The following is a 21980-nucleotide window of genomic DNA, read 5'->3' on the forward strand; positions in this document are numbered from 1 at the left end:
CTCTGCCATGCCTAGAGCATCCCAAAGTGCTCATCCCACACTTCCTGCTCAGGGCACGGCTTTGCTCAGAGCAATAGCAGAAATGGGGTGGATTTCCCCCAGCGATCCTAAACCCAACACTTGCTCACATTTCACACTCAGCTTAATAGCTCCAGAACCAAGGCTGGTGCTCAGCATTACCAACAATCATCCAACGAGGAATTGGGAGATTTTTTTAGTAGCAGTGGGCCAAACAAAACAATCATCAGGTGGTTTGAGAGTTTTTCATTTATTCTTCAGCATGAAGGGAATTACTGGTGAGCAGAGTGTGGTTTCTGGGAAGGCCAGCTCTCTCTGTAGGGCTCCAGAAAATGGATGATCAGACTTTTGGCAGTGGCAGTGTGGGGTGGGTACATGTGTTGCTTTGCTTCTCCTGAGTAGGAGGCTGAATCATCCTGAAGAATAGTATAGCAGAGGCTGCTGGAGGGAATGAATAGCAGAGTCTCTGACCCAAGCCTTTGGATAAATCATCCTGCCAGTTCAAACCCATGAATCTGACAGGCTTTGAAAATTGTGTCTTATTACAGTTTCACCAGCTTCTCCACCTTTACCTGATTGCTTCATCCCTAATCCCCATATCAAAGCCCCACTGAACATGGGGGCCCTTATTGCATCTTTAGCCACTCCTGGTTTTTCCCTTAATCCAGGAGCTCCACCCCAGTTCTGGTTTAGCCTTTCATCAGCAGTTCCTGCAGGGTGATCCTCCATCCAGGCAGCTCCACTTTGAACTGGAATTCCAAGCTGGCCTCTAGAAGTGCCACAAGCAGGGAGTGGTGGCACTTCTGCAGTGCCAAGGATGCTGTTAATGCAGACAGTGCCATCGGTGTGGGAGGGAGATGGACACAGGGCATGATTCCCATGGGCTTTGGGAGACACTTTGGGAAGATGCAGCAGCTGGGATGAAAGAAAGATGCAGCAGCTGGGATGAAAAGTTTATCAGTGAACAGGCCAAGATGCTCTTTTTCCTCCTTGGTTTCAGTGGAAGACACTCACGTGAAGTTGTTGATAAGATTTTAAGCTTTGTTCTCCTCTTTCCTCCATTTCTTTTCTCCAGAGAGGAAGAAAGAAAATAAATGACTGAGCTAAATTAGGTGAATAACCTTCATTTTCAGGTTTTTTGTCACTGAAAAACTGAAAAAATTCCATCTTGTCTGTCCAGAATGAAATGCTGGAGTTTATTGTTCGTTCTATGCAGGCATGATGAGTTCTGTTGGGGTTTTGCTTGCTCCTCTCAGTGCCTGCAGAGCTGGCAATCAGCAGGGACCCCTGCCCTGCTCATGGGGTGACAGGACTGGAGGGGCTGGTGCTGGCAGTGTCCATTGGGAGTACATGTGTGTCTTGGTTTGGAAAGACAGGTGCCTGTTAAGGAAGGCAGGAGCCTCCCCTGAAATGGAGAATGTAAACCCTCCCCACCCCTCTGAATTGCTATAAAATTTAAATTAGGGGCTCTCAGGCAAAAATATGGGAGCAGGAAATAGAAGTTCTTTAATAGGGAAGAAAATAAAAAGATAAAATAAACAATGCAGTGAACTAAACCAACACTGACAGAGTCAGAACCCAGCCTGACACCCTGTGGGTCAGGGTGCTGGCAGCAGAACCATTGGAATTGTGGCTCAGCCCTCCTGCAGTGTCAGGGCTGGTTCTGCCGGAGCAGGGATCCTGGAGAAAGGTGCAGTCTCTTCCTCTGAAGATCCAGGGCAAGAGGCAGCTGCTGTTCCTCTGGGAAATCCAGTGGAGAAGCTGTGCTGGTGTTCCAGAATCTCCAGATTATATCTAGGTAGGAATGCTTGGCTGCTGTTCCAGAATCTCCAGATTATATCCAGGTAGGAATGCTTGGCTCCTCCCTCTGGGCTCACATCTCCCAATGGGATGCTGTAGTTCTTATCAGCCATGCAGTGGCATTCAATAGCCTCTTATCAACAGATGTCCCCTACCAAGGGAGTTGTGATTGTGGTCACTCAAAGAGAGAGATAAGGCAAACTGCCCACTTGACAAAAGACAACTGCCATACAGATGGTAATGGAAACATCTTGCATTGCAATCTGGAACAATATGATACCTCAGTGGGTGCCAGGGCAGAGGGACAGGTACCAAGAGGGAGGTGGGAAGGGCAGAATCCTCCAAGGGTGTTGGTGCTGCTCCCATTCCTGCACCACATTCATTTCCCCTGGGGGCTGGCAATGGCTGAATTAGAGGATTTTCCCCTTGCAGGTCCTGCCCTGGGGAATCAGAGGAGGAAAGTGGATGTTCTTTATTCACATCACACCTGAATATTCACGAGAGCTGTGAATTATCCAGCTGTGCCACCTGGGCAGGGCTGGGATGTCTGCCTGGAGCCGCACCCCATTCCTCCAGCAGCCTTGCTGCAGTGAAGGAGAAAATTAACAGCACTTCTTTTGGGGACACTTCCTTCATCCAAATCACTTTTGAAATCTGGCGTGTGTTGGGTATTTTATTTGCCGGCAGCACTCAGGGTTTGTTGGGAACAGGCAGCCACCTCAAGCCAGGTTTCTAAATCTATTCGACCCATTCGAGGATCCAACAAAGGAGAAACCAACACTGCTCCAGGCAGGCAGAGCTGAACCCCCATGTGAGGTGTTCTCCCTGCCCTGCTCCTCATGCTGCCTTTGCATTAGTGCAGCACAGCAAACGGTGAATTGAATTGGTACAAAATGAGCCCAGGGCAGGAGCAGCAGCATCGTTTTCTCAACTGGAATGAGTCATTTTTTCTGAAGTATTCCTGCTCTCCTGACCTCACAGTGTTGCTCATCCTGGTCAGGATCTCCAGATGATCTTTGCAGCTCATTGTCAGCCCTAATTGCTCTCTGCTTGGGCCCCAAACATGGACAAGAGCAGAGCAAGGACAGAGGAATTGCTGTGTTAATCCCTGGCTTTGCTAGGCCACCTGATGGCCACTTGGACACTCCTCTTGGACAAATGGGAACAGTCATCCCTTTCTCTTTAGGGATGCTGGAGAACAAAATCCACAGAACCAAAACCACAGAAGTAACAAACCAATGACTGCCTCACGTGGCAAATCCCAGTGTCGAGCACAGTCCTAATGAGCTCCTGTGAGCCCCCAACAGGAGCTGGCAGGACTTGGCATGGCCAGGATGAGCCACAGGCTGGGAAATCATGGAATGATGCTGGTGGGTGGCACAGTGTGAGGGAGGGGCCTGCAGGGACAGCTCTGTGTGTGCAGCAAAGCCACAGGCTCTGAGGATGCTGCTGGTTTTGCACTGTGAGCTGGCACGGTGCTGGTTCCAGCCCTGGAGTGCAGTGACCAGGGCTGGGGTGGCCACTGGCACTTGCTGGTGTCTCTCCAGCAGGTAGAAGTGGCACCTGTGTCTCAGCACAGTCCCAGTATGTTGGTACTTGGACTGGGACTGTGAGTCCATCACGTCTGTGCTCCCAGGGGCCCCATCCGAACCCACAGCATAACCCTGCCCATGAATACTGCAGAGCTCCCCAAAAACCAGTGCCAGTCCATCATTTCCCACACAGATAAGGCTTTCCCTCCCTTCCATGGCTGCAGATGGTGTGAATGTGCTGGCAGTGCCACAGCCAGGACCCCAGCGTGTGCCGTGGGTGCTCTCCCAGCATGGAATGCAGTGGGAACAGCCCCATGTCGGTGGTTATAGTGACTGGAGCTGGACAGCCCAACAAAAGCTCCTCAGTGTGTTTTTTTCTCCTCAAACAATCCTCTAAACAAGCTCTGGCACAAGGGTGGCTGTTTGCAGACATGTATAACCCTTTTTATCTCAGCTGGTTCTTTTGGGAAGCGGCTGCTGTGAGGCCCTGGGATGAGGCTCAGAAACAGCTGCGCTGCACAAGTGGCACTCCAGAATCAGATGTCAGCTCCCCAAAGCCTTGAGACTGCATGAAGGAGTGAGGGAATTTCTAGTGAAAATAAAACTGCTTTGCCTCTCTTATTGGTGGAGCATGCCAGGGTCATGTTCTGAAGCTCTGCAGTGCTGAGGACAAGCAATGTGTTGGTTTTCTTGTGATGAAAAGCTCAGCTCCTCCTCGCCTCTGATGGCTTTGGAATCTGGGCTGGAAGAAGAGTGAGAGATGATGTGACAAGCAGGGTACAGCTCTGTGGATTTGGTGACGCTCAGTTTGCTGGCAGATGTTCATCCCCATCCCTTCTGCTCTGCAGAAGCCGAGCAAGGCTCTCTCTAAATCAGTCCAACACCCCTGGGAGCTCTCCTGGCAGTGCCATCAGCCCCATTTCTGGCAAGGGGGTGACTCCTAGGGTGGACAGCTGTGCCCTGCATTCCCTGACCCCTCTCTGGGGTGGAAAGCAAAGCTCAAGGTGGAGGGACCTTCTTGTATGAGGTCACTTTGCCCAGCCTGGGACCAGCCCAGGGCTCCTGCCAGAGGCAATTCAAGAGCTGTGCTGAGTCAATCCACCTTTCCCCCTCCTTTCCATCTGTCTTTCCAAGGTCCCCCTCCCCCGGTGTCAACACAAGCTTAATAAAAATGCAGCAGATGTTGCTGTGATTTCAATTTACTCAAGATTTTAACCTAATGCAAATAGTAGTTTGCATCCAGCTGTGACAAGGCAACCTGTGCTGAGGCCCAACATCCCTGCCTGCAGATCTCCTACCTGTCCCATGGCTGGCATGGCAGTGACTGACTTCCAAAAATCTTCTCCAGGAGGTTGTCTTGGGACCTGCCCTGACCCAGAATGTGCAACAGGACTTGCAGCACCTCCTGGTGAGGGAGAATGGGATCTCTGGGAGAGCATCGAGCATCGCTGTGGCGTGGGTGGGAATATTTGTGTGTGTTTTGGAAGTTTCTCATGAAATGGAGGAATAATTGAGAAGAAGAGCAGTCAATAGCGAGTGATTCATCTGCCAGATTGAGCTTTGCTCTCCCCCTTAGGATTGCAGAAGCCAACTATGATTTCCTGACCTTATCTCCTCTCCGAGTGGGTAAACAACAAACCAACTCCTCTGTCGCTGCCTGGAGCAGCTGGAACATAGTCACAAGCAGATCTGCTTGGTTTGTTTGTTTGTTTGATGGAAAACAAACACCTTCTCCTCTGCCTTGTATTTTCACCACCTGAATTCCTGTGTGTGGGCAGAGCTCCCTGGTCACTGTGGTACCACCAGGGCTGTGACCACCATCCTTCCCCAGCACATGCAATGCCGTGGTCACAACACGCCTGGGAGGCTCTCTGTGTATGGAGAGCACCCACAGCTCACCCCCACCACTGCCCCCCATCCCTGAAAAACCCTGCACCATTCACAGCCCTCAGGGCCAAAGCTCTTCAGCACAGGAGGAACGGACCCAGGGAAAGCACAAATTCACATTCCGGTCTTCACCACCTTCCACTTCTCAAAAACAGATGGGAACAGGACACAACCATGTGCTGGCAGAGCCAAAGCAGTGGTTTGCCTCCTTGTGAGACACTTTTCAGACGGTTTTGGTGGTCTGCAGGCCAAAAAAGGAATGACATCCCAGTCCATACATCCCTTTCCAGGACTCCTGCCAGAGTCCTGCAAGCCCATAATGAACTGAGATGGGCACAAGGGGAAGGAAAATCTTCTGTCACTGGAAAAAACATCCTGCATTTCCTCCTGGAGCAAAGCAGGGGAGTGTGGTCAGCGTGGAGCCCATCAGAAATCTCAGTCTGATTAGGAACAGTGATCCCCTGACACGGAGCAGCAATTTACAGGCACCATTAGCCCACGCCAGAGAGACAGAGATGCTGAGAATGGCCTATTTTCTGCACCTCCGGAATGCCACACGACTTGTGAAGGATAAAAATAATTAGCTGGAGCATCTCAGGGATAACTGACAAGTACCCAGGGGCTGGGAGCTCCCCCAATGTGCACTTTGAGAGGGAAGGAGAGAACTTTGCTGAGAGCCGGCTCAGGGCCGCAGATGCTGCCGGATCCGTGGGAGTGGGATGGGCTGAGGGGAGCTCAGAGTCACTCCAGCCCTCACACAGGGCCCTGCTGAATCCTGTGCTGAGCCCCTAAATCTGCTGCTGCCAGAGGAGGTTGGTCACACTGGGACAAGCCAGGCTTTGACTGTCCCCTCCTGCTGCAGTAGGACTTGGATCCTGCTGTCCCTTCCCTCCTTCATCGACCTCTGAGCAGCCTCTCTGCTTTTGAACCTCATGGTATTTTCTAATTATTAGCCTTGTTAAATGGCACTATCAGGCTGTCATGAATAATGGGGAGGGTCCAGGGACAGAGCTGGGAAGTGGCTCCATGGACTACAGGGGTGAGTGGGGAGCTCAGGAAGGACCTTTGCATCACTCCCCTGCCTTCCAAGCCCACATGTCCAGACAGGACCTCATCCTTTCCAGCCATTTTCCCACCAACCACTACTTGGATCCCCCTTCTCACAGCTTTTTGCCTCTTCTTGCTCAGTCTATTCTATTTAACCCATCACCTCCAGGCCTGCATGCCCAGTCTCTCTGCTCAGGCACAGCTTGTCCCAAAATGAGAGCTCACAAAGTGATGGAGCCAGTGGTCCAGAGCTGGGTGACTGCTTTTCCATTGCTGATAAACTCACTGGAAGCTGTTTGTTGTGTGAGTCAAACCTGGGAAAGCATTCCAGCTGGGACAGGGCAGCAGAGGGCTTTATGTTCCTGAAAAAGGCCAAAAATTTCACATGAGCCTTTCCGAAATGAAAGGCTAGGCAGGGAAAAACCCAAATCCAGTGTTTTGACATCTTCCAAACCTCTCCTTTTGTGCTAACTCAGCACTTCTTGTTTAAAAAAAAAAACAACCTAAATTCCTGAGTAGGATTTTCTTTCCATTCCCTTCCCATCCAGCACAGTTTCTGTCCTGCCTTCTCCATTCAGCTGTGACAGAGCTGGGCTCTGTCCTGCCCCTTGGGCCAGCCAGCTTTGGGCTTTCTCATCTCTCTTCCCTTTATCTTCCTTTTGGCAGGAGGACCCGACTGATGAGACCCTCAGGAGGCAGGAGGGGGATGCTGATGGATGCTTTGGGTAGTGCCAGTGGCACCTCTCTCTGTGCTCCCCACCAGGGAAATCCATCTCCCCAGTATGGGAGCACCTTGTGGCTCCAGACCAGGGGTACAATGATGGTGTTTCTTTATCATTTATGGGTTTATGATACATAAACTTTGGGATCAATTTGTGAGTCAAACTGAGAAAGAGCTCCTCATGCACTTGGATAGTGGGAATAATGGGAAAAGGTCTGGTAGAACCCCTCACAGTGGGATTTCCCATGGAATAAAAAGCTGATACTCCATTACCAACAGCAGCATCACCTCCCAGCTTGTTCTGTGTCCTTGGAGGCTCCTTTGCTGTGACTGAGCAAGGTCATTTCTGCTCCAGCCTGGTACAGCCAAACACCTGGTGAGCAGAACTGGGTGTGGTGGGATTGGTGAGCAGGATCCTGGTACAGTGGGAGCAGGAACAGGTGAGCAGGAGCCAGAGCTGGGATGTCATTAGTGCTGTCCTAATTGCTTTGTGCATGTCTCAGTCTAAGGAGGGGAACAACCCCAGGGGAGCTGCTGCTTCTCAGCCCATAACATTTCAGAGGTGTTGGATAGAAAACCATAATGAGAACTGCCAGAAAAGATAAAACAACAAAAAAATCAAGCAAAAAAGTCAGAAGGAAACACAACTATTTCTGCTGCAGAAGCTCCTGGGAGCCATCACTCAGACACCTGATGCTCCCTCCCTTGCTCTTTCCTCGCCTCATTTCCCAGGTCAGGCCAAACCTGCTCAGATTCACCATCACCTTTCAAGAGGAACGAGACCAAAACATTTCCCCTATTGACATGCTGCTGCCTTTTTTTTGCTATTGATTCCTTAATTAAAAAAGAATAAAATTCCACCAAAGCAGACATTTCTCTGAAACACTCCATCCGTCAAAATAAAAATAAAAAAAAGAAGAAACAAAATCAATATCCTATTAAAAAATAAAAAAATAAAAAAACACATTTGGGAGCAGATTTTGGAGCAGCCCCAGGTAGTACATCTACTCCCTTTTCTAACAAGTTCTGTTAGTTCTGCCTTCCCATGCTCTCCAGTCCCTCTTCTCTTCATTTGCATCCTCTCCTCTGGACTTTTCCCACAAATCCCACCATTTCTGGCAGGGCTGTCACTATTTCTAGAGGGTGAGGCCCAGGGAACCTGCCTGTTTCCCTGCAGGGTCCTGTGCACAGGCACCATGTCCCTAAGGATGGGTGACACCTCTATCTTTGTGCTCTCTCCAAGAAAACCTTTGGTAAATCATGGAGGCAGAGCAAACCCCAAGCCAGTATTCCCAGGATCCTTGGGTCAGGATTCCTGCTTTTCCAGCCCCATTTTCCTGCTACTATGCAATTTGCAGGCTCTCTGGGAATGCTGTATTAACGGCTCTGGCTCCATGGGGATGCCTTCACAGAGGGACTTGACAGTGAACAGCCACCCCAGGGGATTCCCTCTGAGCAGAGGTTTAAAGATTTGGGTAATTTATCTTAAAATGGGTCTATGCTAATGGTCTATGCAGGATGAATTATCCTGGGAAAGGCTGTGAGACTGGAGGGCAGACAAGGGCACTAAAGTGTCTGTGAGGCTGAACCTTTTCCCTGTGGAGCTGTATTGCAGCCTGATAAGGGATTCAGACCAAACCCAGACATGTGTCAATGCAGGGACATTGGGATTGATCGTGCTCCATCCTGGGCAGGCTGGGCTTGGTTTGCTCTGAATGTGTGGCCCAGCCACATTGGAGATAAGGAATTGCACTGCATTGATCAAAGTCAGCTGATGGATGCTGGATTCATCCCTGGGGGTTTGCTCAGCCCTCACTGCAGAGCAGCTGAAGGTCTGCAGAGCCTGTGACCTCTGCAGCTCAGGGACACCTCCCTGGTGCCAACAAGGGACCTGCCACAGCACCATCAGTGTCGGGCTGTTTGATCTTTAAATGCTCTGCACGGTGCTTAAAACAGAGCTGGGGATGTTCCTTGTTTGCCAGAGCTGGATGCCCAGTTCCAGCCACCCTTTTCCCTGAGGAGATGGTCAGCATGGCCTCCCTGGGATTCCTGTGTTGTAGGAATGACGGGGGTAGGATGGGATGGACAGAGACGAGAGATCTCTGAAGCCAGGGCTTGGAACTTGTGGTTTATTGCAAGGGGCCTGGGTACAGGGCTCTGCTGGGAGCTGCCAGCCACAGCTCAGAGCAGGACTGAGAGAGGGAGAGAGAGGGAAAGAGAGAGAAGGCAAGAGTGTGGTAAAGAGGATGAGAGAGCGAGGTTCCTGTCACAATACCATAAATCTTCTTCTGTGCTGAATATTCTAATTCTCACTAACCAATCTAATACAATACACAAATCCTACAGCATTTACATACAGCCTATAAGAATCATTACATTACCATACTGTGTTACATTTTAAACCCTAAAAACTCCTCTTTGGGCCCCTTCTGCCAAGCTGTAGGGTCTGCTCTGACCCTTGGGCCTGTCTGCAAGCAGAGGGTGTTGTTCCATCAAAAAGGGATCACCTTCAGCCAGCCACACCATTGTTTTCCAGTTGTTCAGTAACTGAGGGATCTCAAAGCTTGCTTTCATTTCAATCTTGTTTATAGTTTCCATATTCTCAAATCTTTTGCCAGGCAATCATATTGATAAGGCTTTCCTGCTTCATCTTCCCCAACACCATGTCCTGAAAGAGGGAGAGGGTTTACGATCCTGTCCAGCAGAGCAGTGGGAGGATGTGGGGTGTGAGGCCTGAGGTGGCTCGGGCCAGGTGTGTGATCTGCTCCCAGGTGTGTTGAACAGGGAGTGTTTTAATCTGGCTGGAGCTGCCACAGGGGGGTTGAGTCCAGCTGTTTGCAGGCCCATGGTGCTTGGGAAGGGGAGGGAAGCAAGCCGCTGACAGATCTGGGACATGGGATTAGTCTTTTTCTAATTTATTTATTTCATGTATTATTCTGGTGGTGTCTTACACCTGGGAGGGTTTGGCTGGTACCCAAATCAAAGCTCCCAGCTCCCAGCCCAGCCCTTCCTGCCTCGTCCATCTCAGCGCGACCACAAGGCAGGAGCAAAGCACTGAATTTCCGTGTCCCTGTGGGGCTCCCTGGTGGGAGCTGCCCTCGATTCCTCTGCAGCAGCACAGCCAGGGATCTGAGGGGGATTGTCTCCTGGTGGAGGCTGGAAAGAGCATCACTCAACACAGTGCACAGCCTGTTCCTGCCAGGGAAGGAGGGATGCAAGAATTTCCAATTGGTGATCTGCAAATGAGAGTATCACAGAACCCAACAATGGAAGGAGATGGAAGGAACCATAAAGTTGATTTTACTCCATCCCCTTCTGCCACAAGCAGGGACCCCTTCCACTACCCCATGCTGCTGCAAGCCCCATCCAACCTGGCCTTGGACACTCCCAGGGATCCAGGAGCAGCCACAGCTTCCCTGGGCACCCTGTGCCAGGGCTTCACCACCATGGCCTGGGAAGGGCGCTGGAATCTCAGAATCTCTGCTTGTCAGAGTGACCCTGACATATGTTAGAAAGTCTCTTTTTCCCAGCCCGACAGTCCAAGAAGGAGTCAGGATTCTTTTGTTCTCGTTCTCAAGGTTGTTTATTGTTTCTTATCTATAAAATTCTTTCTCTGACCCGCTGCAGGTCTGTCTGGCTGGTTGGGTTGAGGCACAGTGGCCGCCCTCAGGGCAGTGTTATCTTTTTATACCAAAAACTATGTGTACATTATTTACCATAACTTCCCAATACCTATCACCTATGTTAGACAGTGAATTTCTACTCTAAACCAATCCAGAAGTGCCACCATCACAGCAGAAGATGGAGGCTAAAAAGAAGAAGGAGAAAGGCTGGACATGCCCAGATTCCTCCAACTTGCCTCCTGAACCCCCACTCTAAAAACCCCAAAATTCTACATTTTCACCCTGTGATAAATTCACTATCATTCTATTCAAACTTTCTTGACTTGTAATTCTTCATGTAGGGTTGGTAATCATTTTTTCCACAGGCTAAATCCAAGGCACAGGGGTCTTGGGCTCTGTGCAAAGGTCTCTGAGCCCCCCGTCAGGGTCTTGAGTCCTCCAGGGCAGTCAGAGGAATTTCCTGAGTTCCAACACTGGAAAGGGACAGATCTGTCATGGTTGTCCTTTGTTTCCAACAGCCACAGCATAGACATGAGCTGTAGGCAACACCCCCCATCCTCCTCTGGTCCCACGTTAGCCCATCTCCATCACAGTCACCATGCTCTGAGGTCTTGGGAACATCTCCATCCCTCCAAACTCAGTCTGTGCTGATGTCAGCACTTGGGAACAAGGATCCATGTCCAAGGAAGGGTGGTTGGGTCAAGAAATTGTCTCATCATTCCTGCAGAGTGAGGTAGGAGCTTTCCCAGCCCTGGTGGGTCCATCCCAGTGTGTCCATGGAGAGCAGCACAAGGCAACAGCTCCTGGGGAACCTCCACCCTTCCCCAATTGATAGTGACCCAAATTGAACAGGTGTGAAAAACCTTCATCCTTTCCTTCAGTTTGACCCTCCTGCTGTGCAAACAGCCAGGGACAGAGAAACCACAGGGATAAATCCTTCCCTAGGAGGGTGGGCAGGCCCTGGCACAGGTGCCCAGAGCAGCTGGGGCTGCCCCTGGATCCCTGGCAGTGCCCAAGGCCAGGCTGGACAGGGCTGGGAGCAGCCTGGGACAGTGGGAGGTACCTCTGCCCATGGCAGGGGGTGGAATGAGATCCCTTTAAGGTCCCTTCCAACCCAAACCAATTCTGAGACTGTACAAATGAAAAGGCTGAATCCTTCTCCCTTGAAATGGCAGTCATACTTTAAATCCTAGGCACAGGAAGCGCCAGGGAGATTTTTCCCAGCCTGGCCCTAAAGTCTCGTCTCTTCTCACCCTTTCCTGTTCCCAGTTTCCTCGGTGACACATCCCAGCAGCTGGATCTGGGTTTTCTCCAGCCCTGGGCTGCAGCTGGGAAAAGCAGCAATAGCCATGGCTTGGGGCAGGGAGTGGTTTAAGGGGCAGCACATGTCAAAGCTGTGGCCTTCAAGGGAAAGAGGAGAAAAAAGCAAAAATCTGCCTTTCACCTTAAAAACAAATAAATAAAATCAGTCCTTCCAGACCCTAAGGTAGAATCCCTCCACTCTTCAAAGTGCACTCTAGGAATGACAAAGTGCCCCTGGGATGTCTCCATCCCGTGCTGGTGTGCCTGGCATTGGTGACAGCAGCCACTTCTCTGCCATCTGACACTGGAACAGCTGGATCAGACCAGGAACCTGCCCATCCCAGCCAGGCAGGGAAATGCCACGGGAGAGGGGAGGGCAAAGCCTCTGCACTGAGCAAGTGAATCAGCACGGGGACCACAAGGGTGAAAATGAGCTCCTGAGCTGGAAACCCACATTTAATTCTGTCTCCTCGTCCCTGAGCACCAGACAGGAGCCTGGGGCTGAGGCTAGATAAGCAGCAAGGCTCAAAATACAAACTTCCCCTCGCTCTCCTCAGCCTGCAGGGCCTTGGGAGGGGCTCTGCCCATGCTTGGGATCACCCACCCACCCTGCCCTGGATGGAGGCTGAGACAGGGAGATGTCCTGGTGCTGCACAGGGAGGTGGTGCCTGCCCTGCTCTCAGACCCTTCAGCTCCCATCCCAAGGGAAATGCAGGATTCTGCTGTGCTCAGGCTCCCAGGCCTGTAAGGTGCTGTTAGGATAGCAAATACCACAGCTAATTAACAGAAGAGGTGTTGGCTAACGAGTTCAAGGCACGTGCAGCCTCAAAACAGATCCACATAATCAAGCCCCAAACCTTAACGAGCAGGTCCCAGTCTCCCATGTCACCCCACTGTGCATCACTGAATTTCCCTGGCACCTCCTGGAAGGAGACAGGCAGGAGTTCTTCCCCCCCATCCTGCAAGAGAGGGCATCTAAGAGCAGCTCTCACCAGAAGGAGGGGACCAGCTCAAGCTTTTGCTCCTGCTTTCCTTTTTTTCCTATTTTTTTATGAACAGTAATAATCCCCCTCTTTTTTTTTCTTTTTTTTTTTTGTCTTTTTTTTTTTTTTTTTAACAATTTGAAACTATCTGACATATGGGAAAAATAATGAATTCAGTTTTTCGCCTGCGTTCTCTGATCTGTCAGTCTGCACCCGGGAGCTGCGTGCAGGGGGAGGAGGAGGCAGGGGTGCTGGCCTACATTGGGGAGATAATGATGTTCCTGCTGATCCCCCTCCCAGGAGAAGGCTCAGCCATGTCCTGCAGCTGAGGAGAGCCAGGGTATGGCTCAGCCTTTTCCTTCAGCTTTGTATTTCTCTTTGTGGGAGGCTGTTTTTAGCTGCAGCAAAGTGAGATGTGCTTGGAGCATCTCTGCAATCTCCCGATTCCCAGGGGCTCCTGGATCCACCAGGGCCCTGCTGCCTCCAAAGAAGATTGACCCAGGGCTGTGCTCTTTAGTTTCAGCATCTCTACCCATCACTGTAGGATCAGTGAGGATACTGCAGCTTCTGTACAGTCCCAGATTCATTTGGAGAGTTCCAGAACCATTTTGGCTGGGAAACACCTCCCAGACCATGCAGTCCAACCTGTGACGAATCCAAGAGCACTGAGTGCCACATCCAACTGTTCCTTGAACACCTCCCAAGGTGGGGACCCCAACACCACCCTGGGCAGCCCCTGCCAAGGCTCGAGCTCCCCTTCCATGGAGAAATTCCTCCTGATGCCCAGCCTGACCCTCCCCTCATGCAGTCTGGGGCTGATTCCTCTTGTCCTGTCTGCTGTTCCCTGGGAGCAGTGCCACACCTTCCCCTGGTTCCCCTCTCCTGTCAGGGAGTTTTTCCCCCTGAGCCTCCTTTTCTCACAGAAGATCCCAAAAATTTGGGACACCCAAACCACAGCCCCCTGCCATCCCTCCAGTGCAGGGGGGGTTTGCACAGGACAGGCACAGGCCTTGGTGCAGGGCAGCTGGGCAGAGCAGGAGGCCTGCACAAGAGCAGGGATGAGGGGATATTCCAGCTGGGAAAGTTCTGGGATTCACAACACCTGGTCTATCTGTGCCTCAGTTTCCCCTGTGCCCAGAGAAGCTGTGGCTGCCCCTGGATCCCTGAAAGTGTCCAAGGCCAGGTTGGACAGGGCTTGGAGCACTCTGGGATGGGGGAAGATGTCCCTGCCCATGGCAGGAGGTGGAACAAGATGAGCTTTAAGGTCCTTTCCAGCTCAAACTGTTCCAGTATTCCACGATTTTATACTGGAGGGGCATCCCCAGCACAGGGATCCTGCGTGTGATAGGAGCTCTTATCAGTAAATTTGATTACATCAGTGGTAACAAGGCCAGGTGGGCAGGTAATTTTTCCTCCACTCCTCTCCCATCCCTGCTGACACGTCTGGAAAGCTTTACCCTGACTCTCCACCATCCTGACAGGCAGAATTGGAACCATTAATCATGGCTGTCCTGGAGCAGGGGCCCACCTCTCTCTTTGTGGGCAGCAATCTTCAGTTTCCAGGCAGGCAGGGCAGACCCAGCAAAGCAAAACAGCTCCCTCCAAATCTGTCCTGAGTTAGGGCTTGGCATGGCTGTTCCATCTGACATGATCCATCCAAAACCACTGCCTTGGTGGGGAGAATCTAACAAGGACCTGGCAAATGCAATCTATTCTTGGGCATTGTGCTGCCCTTTCAACTGGGAGAGGAAAATTTTAAGTTTTTTACGCTTTGTAGAGTGAACATTCCACATAAACAATCTGTGAAAAACGCCAATCACTTGTTCTTAAAATTTTAAAAGTTTAATAGTAATAAAATGGTTATAAAAATACTAATACAATTAGAGTAATAATAATTTGGACATTTTGAATTAGGACAATATGAGACAACAAAAACAAAGAGTTATGGATGTCTGGGTACCTTTTCTGGGCAGCACAAGCCCGAAAAAGGCCCCACGTTAACAGAGGATTAACCCTTAAAAGCAGCAGCCTGTTGCATATCCATACATCTCATACATGATGCATAAATTCCATTCAAACACAGGATTCTGTCTGGTCATCATCAACTTCTTCCTCTGAATCCTAACAGCTCCTTCGAGGCAGGAAGAAGTTCATTTCTTCTGATAATGAGGCAATAAATTCTTTTTCTCTGAAAGATTCAGGTGTCCTGTGGCTGCTATCTCGCTGCAAGTCTTTTCTTTAAAAAAAATATCCTACATAGCATCGTTTCTATTTTAACATTTTTAATAACCTAAAACTATATTGAACACACTACTTAAGAGAATTAATACAGCATTACTTTCTAACACAACACATATAATATTCATTTTAATATTTGCGAAAAGCCAATCATAAAATACATGCATTTTTCACACAATCCATACCTGGCCAGCTACCTGCCTGCACAGCATCTGGATCTTTGTTAAAGTGTGGAGGGGGCTGCCAAAACTTCTTTCTCCTTGCATAGAAGGCTTTTCAGTGGAATAAAAATTAATGCTCACTTATCCCATGTCAGATCTGTTTGTGTGCTCTCCAAAATGGATCCTGCCCAGAGCCAGCTCTCACAAAGGATTTCAGAACTTTGACATTTGATTTAATTCCAATCCATTGTGAAAACTGAATATTTAAAACATTCTCCAGCCAAGAATCTGGGAGCAAACCTCAGCATGAAAAAGCAAAGAGTATTCCAGTGATATTCCTCAAAATGACCTGGAGAGGGCTTAGATGGAGGAAAATCAGCCCCTCCAGGGCAGTGAGTGGGAAAGCTGAGCTGTGCTTTGCTGCAGTGAGATGAAACCATCTCAAGGAATCATTTCTGAATTTTAGGGATCTTCATTCTCCAGCAAGACACTGTTCCACTGGAGAAATCCATCCTGCTGACCCTAGAAATGTGGAACATGTGAGACTGGATGAAAAAAGACAAATCATTAGGAGAAAATAGCAAAAAAATAAGGGGGGGGGAATTTTAGGAAATATTAGTGGCTTGTTTCTCATGAGCTCCTTAATGTGAGGAGGGTCCATGAATGAGGCTCAGCTGCAGAGACAGGAGGGAAACAGGGACACAGGTGCTTGGGGTGGAGAGGAGGCAGCAGTCCTGGCAGCCCCCCAGCCCCTCCTGCTCACACACACACCCTGAGGTGCCACAAGACAAATAGGACCGAGAGAGAGATGCACTATTTAAACTTTCATCACTATTTTTCTCCCTGGCTCCCCTTGTTTCTTTTGATTTATTTTTTAGTGTGTTTTCCCCAGGCTGTGCTGTTTGCCTGCATCTTTCCTCTCCCTCTCCTGGCAGCAGTTCTGGAGCACCAGGAGCTGCCCAGCATTTTTCAGGCTCTCCAGGCTCAGCTCCTATGGGCAGGGGGGAGGAATGAGGCAGCAGAGCCTGGGAAAGATGTGGCCAGGACACAGCAGGGACAACAGGAACTTATAGACACAAAATCCTCCTCTTCCAATCCATCCCTGACCCAGCAAGGACTGGGGGACAGCTCTGTATTGCACAGAGCAAGAATCCCAGCCCAGGGTAGGCAACCCTGCCAGGGCCTGGCATGGGAGGGGGGCAGGAAGGCAAAGCACCAGCCTTCCATGCCATGGCAATCTCAGCAGGGCCAGAGGCTGGCAGCACACAGGGGGGGGCTGGATGCTTGCAAGCAATGCCAGAGCTCATCCCAGAGCCAGTGTGGCCTCTGTAAATTGACTGTGGACAGCAGTTTTCAGCCTGTCTTACATAGGGAAGGTGCAGACAGCTCCAGGGATTGTTTTATAGAATCACAGAGGCATGGAATGGTTTAGCTTGGAAGGGACCTTAAAGATCATCCAGTCCCACCCTGCCATGGCAGGGACACCTTCCCCTGTCCCAGGCAGCTCCAAACCCCATCCAGCCTGGCCTTGGGCACTGCCAGGGATCCAGGGGCAGCCCCAGCTGCTCTGGGCACCCTGTGCCAGGGCCTGCCCACCCTCCCAGGGAACAATTCCCAATTCCCAATATCCCATCCAGCCCTGCCCTCTGGCAGTGGGAGCCATTCCCTGGGTCCTGTCTCTCCATCCCTTGTCCCCAGTCCCTCTCCAGCTCTCCTGGAGCCCCTTCAGGCCCTGGCAGGGGCTCTGAGCTCTTCCTGGAGCCTTCTCCTGTCCAGGTGAGCACCCCCAGCTCTCCCAGCCTGGCTCCAGAGCAGAGGGGCTCCAGCCCTGGAGCATCTCCAAGGTGTCATTCCAGCAGCTCCAGCTCCTTCCTGTGCTGAGGACTCCAGAGCTGGATTCAGGTTCAGCTCTGTGGATGGGGGCTCACAAGGGCAGAGCAGAAGGGCAGAATCCCCTCACCCACCCTGCTGCCCACACTGCTGGGGATGAGCCCAGCATGGGAAGATGACGATGAGAAGAGTGGAGCCTCCAGCTGCAGACAGGATTGGTCTCCAGCTTTGAGATGTTGGATGCCAAGGAAGATCTGCTCAGTCATACTTGAAGGGGGAATATTCCACTCTGGAGTCAGGAAGGACTTTGAGCCCTGTGCTCCCCCCATTTAAACTCTGACCACTCACTCTGTGTTGTTTGTTTTTCCTTACCTGCCAAAGGAAAAGGATTGAAATCCTAATTGCATCAGGAAGGGGAGAGGTAGAACAGATGTTCAAGATAGTGGAGGGGAGGATGCAGTTGGCATCCAGGGCTAGGTTTCCTCCAGATCTTAGGTCACTGAGCCCCACAGTCCTGCCCCAAGTCCCCATTTTGTGCTGCCCTGAGAAGCCCAGCCCGTGACAATGCTCAGACAGCAAAATCCCTGCCTTTCAAGTGTTGGACAAAACCTAAGAGTCTGTTTATATCCTTCCTAGCTCTGAAGAACTGCTGGAAATCTGAATCCTAAATGTGTAAAGGCCTGATAAATGGAAAGCTGAACACTCCTGGAGCTGTAAGCTGCTCTGCAGTGGTTTAGGTCCTCACAATTTGCAGCCTTCAGGGTTGATAATACAGCAAGACCCTGAGCAGTCTGCTGGAAAACTCTGCCAGAAACACAATCCCTGTAAGGGGATTCTCTTATCCCATGTAGCAAGCTTCATCCTAAAAGCAGTTTTGTGTTCTAGCCCCTTTTCCTCCCCATGGAAATCTTTCCGAGACACTTGATGAAACAGAGAACCTTCTTTCTCCCCCAGCATCCAAATTTTCCTGCTTTTTCCTTTGTCTTCTCCCAGCCTACTCCTGGTTCTTTCACTGTAACTCATGCCAGTGAAGCCTCCCAGCCTTCATTTTACCAATTAAACAACCCAACCTCTGCTGATTTTGCCTGGTAGGGGAGCTGCTCTTTTCCTTTGATCAGCTCCAGGGAGTTCTGCATCCATGAGTGTGACCAAACACCCCAGAATCTCAAAAGCATCATGCAGAGCAACACCACTAAAGCTCCAAAATGCCCCCAAGGCTGGTGGGGAAAGCAGATGCTGTCTGGGAAGAGGAGGCATCTCCCTGCAGCTCTCAGGCAGAGAAGAGGATGCACAGAAATGATACCACAGCAAATTAACCCTTTTGTGGTGGTGTTCGCAGGGGGCTCAGGATGAGGGAAGAGACGAGAATGTTGACTCCATGTTTCAGAAGGCTTGATTTATTATATATATTATATTAAAACTATACTAAAAGAATAGAAGAAAGGATTTCATCAGAAGGCTAGCTAAAAATATAAAAAGAAAAAATGAATAACAAAGGTTTGTGACTGACAGAGACAGTCCGGACAGCTGGGCTGTGATTGGCCATTAATTAGAAACAACCACATGAGATCAATCCCAGATGCACCTGTTGCATTCCACAGCAGCAGATAACCATTGGTTACATTTTGTTCCTGAGGCCTCTCAGCTTCTCAGGAGGAAAAATCCCAAGGAAAGGATTTTTCAGAAAAGATTCCTGTGACAGCGTTATCCAAGGGATCTGGTTGCACAGGGGACTCTTGTGCTGAGTCCACACCCCCTGAACACTCCTTGCAGGTATTTGGCTCAGGGCAGCCCTCAGGGGCTGCTGTGTCTGCCTCTCCAGCCCAGCAGCTGGGTGGCCCTTGCCCACCAGCAGGTGTTGGGGTTGAATCACTTAACACTGAAGAAGAGGAGGTGGTTACAGAAACCCAGCAGCAGTAAGGTACCAGGCACAACCCAGGAAAACAGCCTTAATTAGGGAAAATGTGCTGCTGGCTGCAGGGCTGTTTGCTTCCTGCACTTCCAGGACCTGGCTGCTGCAGGATCCTGTTATCCCAGCAGCTATTGCTAATGACTGAGGCTCTGTTTGCTTGCCACATCCTTGTCCAGCTGCTGGGAGCATTTAAGACATCCAGGTCATTCCTAAAGGCAGCCTTAGCCTGGGGTCTCAGCCCAGCAGAAGAATTCTGTGGGGGTCACTAATTAACCAAGTTGTGCAGGGTGGGGCAGTGTGCAGGAAAGCCTCTAACAAGTAATTTAAAAAGCTGATGAATGCACCAAGAGCACCATCATTTAATTGTGTTTCTTTACGATGATGTGCTGTAAGTGCACTTTTCCAAAGGGCAGAGACCCCGAGCTGTCCCCTCTCATCCAGGCAGCCCAGAGCTATGGAGAATAGATTGAAGCCTGTCCAAGACTGGTTTAAAAATATTCAGCAATTCCTGTATTTTGACAGAAAATGAGGGGTTTGGCAGGGAGAAGTTTGTCAGCATTTCTTTAGAAAGTTTTGTCTGCAGTGAAGAGAGGGACAAGTGTCCAGCTGAGGTCTTGAGGGCAACGTGAGGAACAGGAGACCTTCAGCTGGGGTGATTCACCTTCACATCACTCACGTGTCCATTGGGGATAATTTATGGGCACTCCCACCCCATAAAAAGCTGCATGTCACAGACTCATGGAACCATTCAGGTTGGAAAAGCCCTGTAAAGCCCATGGAGTCCCATGTTCACCACTAACCACATCCCCAGGTGCCACATCCAGGGATGGGGACTCCACACTGCCTTGGGCACCCTGTTCCCACCTGACCACCCTTTCAGTGAAGGATTTTTCCCCAATATCCCAACCACACCTTCCTGGTGCACCTTAAGGCCCTTTCCTTCCAGCTTTCTGCTCCTGTGGGCTTGAGCTGTCCTGGATCCCTTCTCCATCATTTCAGTCTTCCTGGCCATGAGTGGGTTAACTTCATTTGCTTTGCTGTCAGGAATAACCCCCCCCCCCTGCAACCCCAAACAACTCTTCCTATTTATATCCCTGGTTTAATCAGGAAGGGTAGAGCTTCCATAGCTGCGTGATTAAAAATTAGGAGACCAGATTCTGTAGTGGTGCCTCATAATAACAACCAATCCTGGGAGCACAGTGGATGAATAATGGATCATGGCTTCTTGCTTTCCCTCCTTTCTTCTTCTCCCCTTTTCATCTTTTCATTCTTCTCCTCCTCCTCCTCCTCTGCCTCTTTTCCCAGGCTGGAGTTGGGGTGGGGAAGAATACAGCCATCCTTCATACTGCAGAAGTTAGAGAGACATCACTGATTCCTCTTCATCAAACCCTCCACCCCAAGCAACTTCCCTGTTAGGGAGCCTGGAGACATCAATAATTCACAGTCACCTGGAGGACTGGGTGATGAAAACCATTTACCTGGGAAGAGATCACCAGAACCCATCCTCTCCTCATTGCCATAAGCAGCTCCTCAAGGCTGGCTGCTGATCCCATAGAGAGAAACAGGAGCAAAACTAAAAACTGAGGATTTCTGGCACAGGTCTAATAAGTGATTCCATGTTTGTTTGCATTATGTTCTCCCCTGTCCCACAATATCCCCTGGTGGACACGATGGATTGCTTTGCAGGGGAGATGATGCTGCAGGAATGCCAGGAAAAAAGTCAGGAATGTCAAACATCCCCCCATAAAAGTTCCTTCATTAAATTCCAAGTTGGTCTTCAGAGAAAGATTTGTAGGTTGGTTTTTTCCCCACTCTAAAAGATGAATTTTCAATGTTTTTTACAAGCAGAGGTCAAATTCAATTAATGGATTCAGTGAGGGGAGAAAAAACTATTGAAAAATGCCAGATTTGGTGGTAAACAGCATAAACTCATCCAATGAAATAAAATAAGTAAGTCTTAAAAATTAAAATTCATACTTCTTTTATAGTTAAATAACATCAGAATGGAGCAGAATTGTTCCCATTTTCACATCTCAGTGACAGCCGAGCCAACTAACCCAAACCACAGATTTTCACTTTCTTGTTCCACTCTTTTAGCCTGAGGGGAAAAAAAAAAAAAAAAGGGAGAGAGAGAAAAAAAAGTACATTTTGGATCCGTGGATCCGTGTAGAAAAGCTTTTTCCCCGGTCCTTGGGTTCCACCCACTGAGCTGAAAAATCCCATTACTCCCAGTGCTTGGCAGCCGCTGTGCACAGCAGGGAGTGCCCACAGCACATCTGCAAATCCCAGCCTGGGGCACGCAGCCACCTGTGCGTTGTCAGGGACCATAATCCCTTCCCAGCTCCCACCCCAGCCCGGTGCTGGAGATTTCAAATCCTCCTCAGCCAACCACGAGGCAGGGGCAGCTCGGGAGCAAAGCCAGGCTTGGGGATTTCTGAGGGGGCTTTGGTTCCGAGGTCTCAGAATCTCTGCTGCTCACAGTGACTCTGAGATATGCACAAGCTTCTTTTTCCCAGCCTGGCCATTGAAGAACAAGTCAGGATTCTTCTGTTCTCATTCTCAAGGTTGTTTATTGTATCTTATCTATAAAATTCTTTCTCTGACTCTCTGACAGACTGAGGTCTGTCTGGCAGGTCAGGCTGAGGCACACTGCTGTTATCTTTTTATACTAAAAACTACCTGTACAATATTTACCATAACTTCCCAATACCTACCACCTATGTTAGACACTGAGCTTCTACCTTAAACCAATCCAAAAGTGCCAGCATCACAGCAGAAGATGGAGGCTAAGAAGAAAAAGGAGAAAGGCTGGGCACACCCAGATTCCTCCATCTTGCCCCCTGAACCCCCATTCTAAAAATGGGGGGTTTAGAACCCCAAAAATCTATTTTTCACCCCATGAAAAACTATTATTCTACTTAAAATC

The 21980-nt window shown here is 49.9% G+C and overlaps 1 protein-coding gene across 3 annotated transcripts in view; it reads left to right on the forward strand.

The window, feature by feature from the left end:
- Positions 1-21980, forward strand: part of KIRREL3 (kirre like nephrin family adhesion molecule 3) — a 399979-nt gene that overhangs the window by 309393 nt on the left and 68606 nt on the right. The window lies entirely within an intron of this gene.

This window comes from Agelaius tricolor, unplaced genomic scaffold (genome assembly GCF_023055355.1).
Source record: "Agelaius tricolor isolate 1412-34295 unplaced genomic scaffold, bAgeTri1.0.p SCAF_29, whole genome shotgun sequence".
Classification (NCBI taxonomy): Eukaryota; Metazoa; Chordata; class Aves; order Passeriformes; family Icteridae; genus Agelaius; species Agelaius tricolor.